Source organism: Canis lupus, chromosome 33 (genome assembly GCF_011100685.1).
Source record: "Canis lupus familiaris isolate Mischka breed German Shepherd chromosome 33, alternate assembly UU_Cfam_GSD_1.0, whole genome shotgun sequence".
Taxonomy (NCBI): Eukaryota; Metazoa; Chordata; class Mammalia; order Carnivora; family Canidae; genus Canis; species Canis lupus.
The window spans coordinates 5,764,125-5,769,658 of NC_049254.1; the positions used below are offsets into that span (position 1 = coordinate 5,764,125).

The following is a 5,534-nucleotide window of genomic DNA, read 5'->3' on the forward strand; positions in this document are numbered from 1 at the left end:
CGTAGGAAATGGACGGCTCTCTCTTTCACTCCCTCTCACACCAACCCCACATTAAAAGACAGTAGCATCTATGACAGTGACCTCACAGGAAAACATTTTTTTTTTTTTACAGAGCACATACATACTAGTTAAGAATTATAGCCTCATTTTCTTTATGTCTCAATTTTTTTCTAATCCTGGATTGCTTACGACATTCCTATGGCAAGAAGAAAAGATAAATCCAGTGCCAAAGCTCCCCCTATAGACTGTGTGCCTATGGGCTGTGCCACCAAAACTGGTATCAAATACTTAAAGTTTCATCATCTTTCTTATTAAATGCATTTTATTATGACCAGAAGCTGCACCCACTGGTCTACCTGCAGAAGGATTTCAATAGACAGCACTCTTGTCCTCCAGGAACCTCCTTTATGCTTTTCAGAAAGTGTATGGATGATTTTGTATAAATGACTCCCTAATATTAATAAGGATTTCCAAATGGAGATTTAAAAAACATAGGGGTTTTTCAAATGAGGAACATTATAAACTGCCTGAAACACATAAAAGCTTGATTTAAATTTACTTTAAATGAGAAGTAATATTTTCTATACAGCATTTTCAGGAGCACCAGTCAAGAATGTTCTGAAGTAAGATGACAATAAGGTCAATAATCAAATGACTACAATTAAGGAGAAAAGGAAACATAATTTTTAGGAATAAGAGAGCACAGGGGCACCCAGGTGATTAGCGGCTGAGCGTCTGCTTTGGGCTCAGGTTGTGATCCCGGGGTCCTGGGATCGAGTCCCACATCAGGCTCCCTGCAGGGAGCCTGCTTCTCCCTCTGCCTGTGTCTCTGCCTCTCTCTCTGTGTCTCTCATGAGTAAATAAGTAAAATCTTGAAAAAAAGAAGAAGAGAGCATAGTATTCAAGTACTAAACCTGATATTTGTTTTATAAATGCAGATATTTTTAAAAATAATTACCTCCACTTGCTTTATTTTGGAATTTTATTAAAATGTTAACAAGAGTTGTTTTAGGTAGTAGAACCAAGGGTAAATTAATTTTTAATTTTAAATATCTTTCTGGATTTTTTTACATTTTTCCTAATGAATATGTATTTCTTTCTTAAACTTTAAAATAAAGGATGCTGAGATAAATGTCACATGTGGCATAAAGCATGCATTAATATTTCAGCACAATTTTGCCTCTTCCTCTAAATTCAAAATAAGATTTTTTAAAGTGTCATGTTCATGTTTAAATTTAATTTCCAAAACTTTGGGATTATTTAACTTTGGACAAAGCCTTAATAAAACTCAACCAAATCATATTTGCTCTCATATCAAATGCAGCAAGTCATCGTTTCATTCAAAGCTTCCAATTTACTTTTACTAAATTGGCTTGTCCGTTAAGTCAAAGGTCAGGCTAGTCTGTGTGTATAGATGCAGTTTTTTCATCTTATTTTAAAATATTTCAGCTTTTCAATTAGGTGCAATTAGAACTGGTTGGTTAATAGTTAACTCTGAGTTTTACCATTTATTCCAAATGCTCTGTTTTAAAATATTTGCAAACAACACATTTCTCAAAAAGTGCAAATATTTCCAAGGGAAAGATTTCTAAAATAAAACTAACAATTTTTTCTTTTTAATTTGAGCAATCAGACGAGGAAGACGGTTGACTTTTAACGTTTTTCTCTGTCACTTGGATTTACCTAGAAACCTTTTTAGCTTTCAGGATGTCTAAACATTGTTTACTAAGGACTGAAGGAAGGAGAACCACTAACACCCAATTTTCCATTGTAACGGTAGAGCTCTGTTACCAAGAAAAATGCACGGGGCAGATGACTTGTACCAGGTATCCACAGTTCTTATTGGAATGATTTTTAAAAATGAAGATTAAGAATGAGATCTATGTTTATGGAGTATTCATTTAGTACCAAGGAACTGTTAAATGGTTCACATATGTTATCATACTTGATTTAATCCATAAACCAACCTGTGAGGAAACCTGTCCAGCCCACCTTCCTTTTGTCTCTTTTTCTACAGTGGTCAGACCTTCTTTTCAGCCTGAAACTTTCTCCCTAGCATCTCTAGCTTCTTCTCTCAATAAATGTCTTTCCTACTCCTCTACTGTGGTCTGCTTGTCCACAAACTTGAAATAACATATAAAGCAAAGGAGAAATTCTGAGAGAATGTAAATTTTCCTGGGTTAAAGGACCCCTTTGGAAAATACTTTCTTTCGGATGTGTCAGAGATGGAGCAGGTTATCCATGGGAATAACAAGTTCTTTGTGCATTTTCAGACTGCTGAAGTCATATGGTAAGCAGAGGGTTAAAGAAATGTGCCTCTGACAAGTATCTTGATTAGCTGCTGCCTTAAGGAAAGTCCTTGATGACACCTCAGCTGATAGGTAATAATTCCCAGCACTATAGCGATGGCTACTATTGTAGTTATCATTAGAGTTCACCTATTTGCATCTTTCTACTCTTTCCAACCTTTCACCCACATCCCTAGAAAAGTAAAATGAACAACGCCTTCAAATAATGGAGTAAAAAAACATAGTGAGATGTAGTGAAAAACATAAAGGCTTTAGAATCAGCAAGCTATGAGTTGGAAACCACAACAACAAACCACTAATGAAGTCTGTGTGATCTTGGACAAGTTATTGACATTCTCTGGCTCTGTTTTCTCACCTATGAAATGTGAGTAACGTGTTTCTTTGAGTTGCTGAGGAGTAAAGTAGATTTATGTGGGTGGTAAGAGTAACGTTGGTTCTGTTTTTAAATTCTGTATGAATCCTGGATGCACAAGCACAGTTGCATATATACCTTAAAAAATGTTAATTTAAAATAATTTAATTGTGGAGACTTAAGATTTATCAAGTTGCTGTTGGAGTATATGTCAACTATATATAATATTAAATATTAGGCAGACTGTATACATACCAAACATGCAGGCCCCCAAAACAGGATCCTCATTCATGGTCAATACATTTATTGTGGCTTTTGGGTGGTGAATCTTATAAATTATATTTGAGATCTAGTTTATTCAAAGCATTATAGTACATTTATTATTTAGCTCATTAGTGCGGTAACAGAAAGCACTTTTAAAGGGGTAAGATGATCAGTCCTTATCCCTGTGACTCTGTGCATTTTCTTAGAGGTCTCTGTAAGATTTTTCAGCTGGATTAACTAATGCAGATGTGTGTATACCTATAACTCTATCAGAAATTATGTATAAAGAAGGAGAGAGGACCTAAGGATCTACCAAATCAGAATAGCTTTTGGCTCTGAAAATAGGAGAAAATATTGGCTATGGTCAAAAAGTTCTCTCTTTGAGTCAAAACCTTTCTTGGCTTTGACATTTTGATGATGACTCAAAGTACAGAAAAAAAATCTACAAAAATAGATCTGCAAATATTTTAGATGCTCCTCAGACAGACTAAAACTTCAAGATATCACAAACATTTTATGCCTGTCTCTTTATAGGAAAAAGAAATAAGAAATAGATGTAATTTCTTCCCACCTGTAACTGGTGCCTACAAACAACACTGCCCTCTGGAATAATTAAGTCTATTTTGGGGCAAGGGCCTGGGTGGGGAAGCAGAAGGGACAAGGAAGAGGATGAGAAATGGGAAGAAGGGTTGTAACTGTTACTTTTTCCCTTTATTTTAGGAAAAAAAATATTTCCTTGTCGGTTTTTTTTGTTTTGTTTTTTGTTTGTTTATTTGTTTTTTGAATCTGAGAAGACTGGCCAGATGAGGACCTGGGAAGCCAGGAAGGCTTCTCAGGAAGGGACACAGCAGGCAGGCCAAACTCTCAAGAAGACTCTTGCTCTCAAACCACACATCAGCTCTGCCCCTGAGGGCCCTGACCCAGTGGGAGAGGAAATGGCCCATGGCTGCTCCCCCCTCGGCTCCTCCACCCTTGGGTGACCCTACCAACGGCAGCCACGAATGAATTACTTCAGCCCCCCAACCATCTTCAGGTGAATGCACTGGCTTCCATTCTAACTCTTAATGTTTCTTTAGCCATTTCTGTTTTTGCACTTCTCTGCTTTTTATTAAGGTCAAAACAACATTAATGGTTGTTAGCATTCGAAATGGTTATTCCCCTCCCGCCCCCAGTCTTGTTTTACTGTAAAACACAGAAAGTGAGAAACAACCACAACAACAACAACAACAACAACAAAAACCCTCGTGGTCTCTAGAAACAGTGCATTTGAAAATTTCAACATAAAGTTCGAGTTAAATTCAGACTTACTTCAGTTAAGTTTATGTGCCAAGTTTTAAATGAAAATTTGGTTCTCTGCATTTCAGACGCATAACTGTTTACTATATTCTATTTAATGCAGGCGTATCACAATGTGCATGATAGATAAAATTAAAGGCTTATTTATATCAATTTTTATAGAAGACAGCACAAACATTGCTGTCAGAAGAGTTGTAAAATCATCTAACGTAACCCAGTTTTCAAATGAGGAATTAAGTGAAGAGTCTTATTCAGAAGCAGAAAAAAATTTCATATTTTCAAACAAATCATCGAGCTAGTCCACATGGCTACAATTACAAGTGCTGTTAAATTAAGACAATGATGTATTTGTCTTTCAGCGGGTAAATTGCTCCTGCCCCGAGTGCCCACCTGTCATAGCCTCTGTCATCTTCAACATCAGGCAACTAAAGGGTCAATGCTTTGCCAGCAAGAGGCCTTTGGGGGAGCCAAGGCTCCTGCCCAGGAGAGTGGCTGCAGCCCAAAAGGATGCAGCTGCTGACAGTCTTGAGTACTCCCACCCCTGCTTACAGTCCGTGTGGGCAACATAAATTCCCAGCTGTACTGGCCATCAGGTGGGGGACCCAGCATCCATTCTTTTTTTTTTTAAATAAATTTATTTTTTATTGGTGTTCAATTTGCCAACAAATAGAATAACACCCAGTGCTCATCCCATCAAGTGCCCCCCTCAGTGCCCGTCACCCAGTCACCCCCACCCCCGCCCTCCTCCCCTTCCATCACCCCTAGTTCGTTTCCCAGAGTTAGGAGTCTCTCACGTTCTGTCTCCCTCCTTGATATTTCCCAGCATCCATTCTCACACTCTGCCCCCACCCCCGGGCAATCATCTATCAGCTCTTTCCCACACAGCTCCTGTATCTTGATCAAACTTGAACCCACTCTCAGCCCCATGGAGAAGCCTCATATACTTCAGATCCTCAGGATACCCTCCAGCCTCTGGCCACAGGCCCTGCAGGGTGAGCAAGCCACCGCTATCCAGAATGCCAGGACAACATTGCCCTCTCTCCCACCCAGGTGTCCTGCTGAAATTTGCACCCACCTTAGTAAGAGCAAGGGACCCAGTCTTGGAATAAAATTTACATTGTTGACAGTAAAAAAAAAAAATAAGAAAAACAAAACAACACAAATTAGAACAAAATAACCTGGGTCCTTAGTTATAGGGCTGAGTCGCTGGATCAACCAATCCTGAAGTCCTCCCTAATTTGGACTTTTCAGTCACCTGAACCTAAGCATTTCTTTTGTTATTTAAGCCCTCCTGAGTTGGGTTTTCTTTTACT

The 5,534-nt window shown here is 38.3% G+C and overlaps 1 long non-coding RNA gene across 1 annotated transcript; it reads left to right on the forward strand.

Annotated features, from left to right (window-relative positions):
• The first annotated feature begins 1,880 nt into the window (after window positions 1-1,880).
• LOC111093765 lies at window positions 1,881-4,865 on the forward strand. The gene is made up of 3 exons (XR_005383034.1): window positions 1,881-2,381; window positions 2,486-3,958; window positions 4,581-4,865. It is a non-coding gene; the product is annotated as an uncharacterized LOC111093765 (long non-coding RNA).
• The last annotated feature ends 669 nt before the right edge of the window (window positions 4,866-5,534 follow it).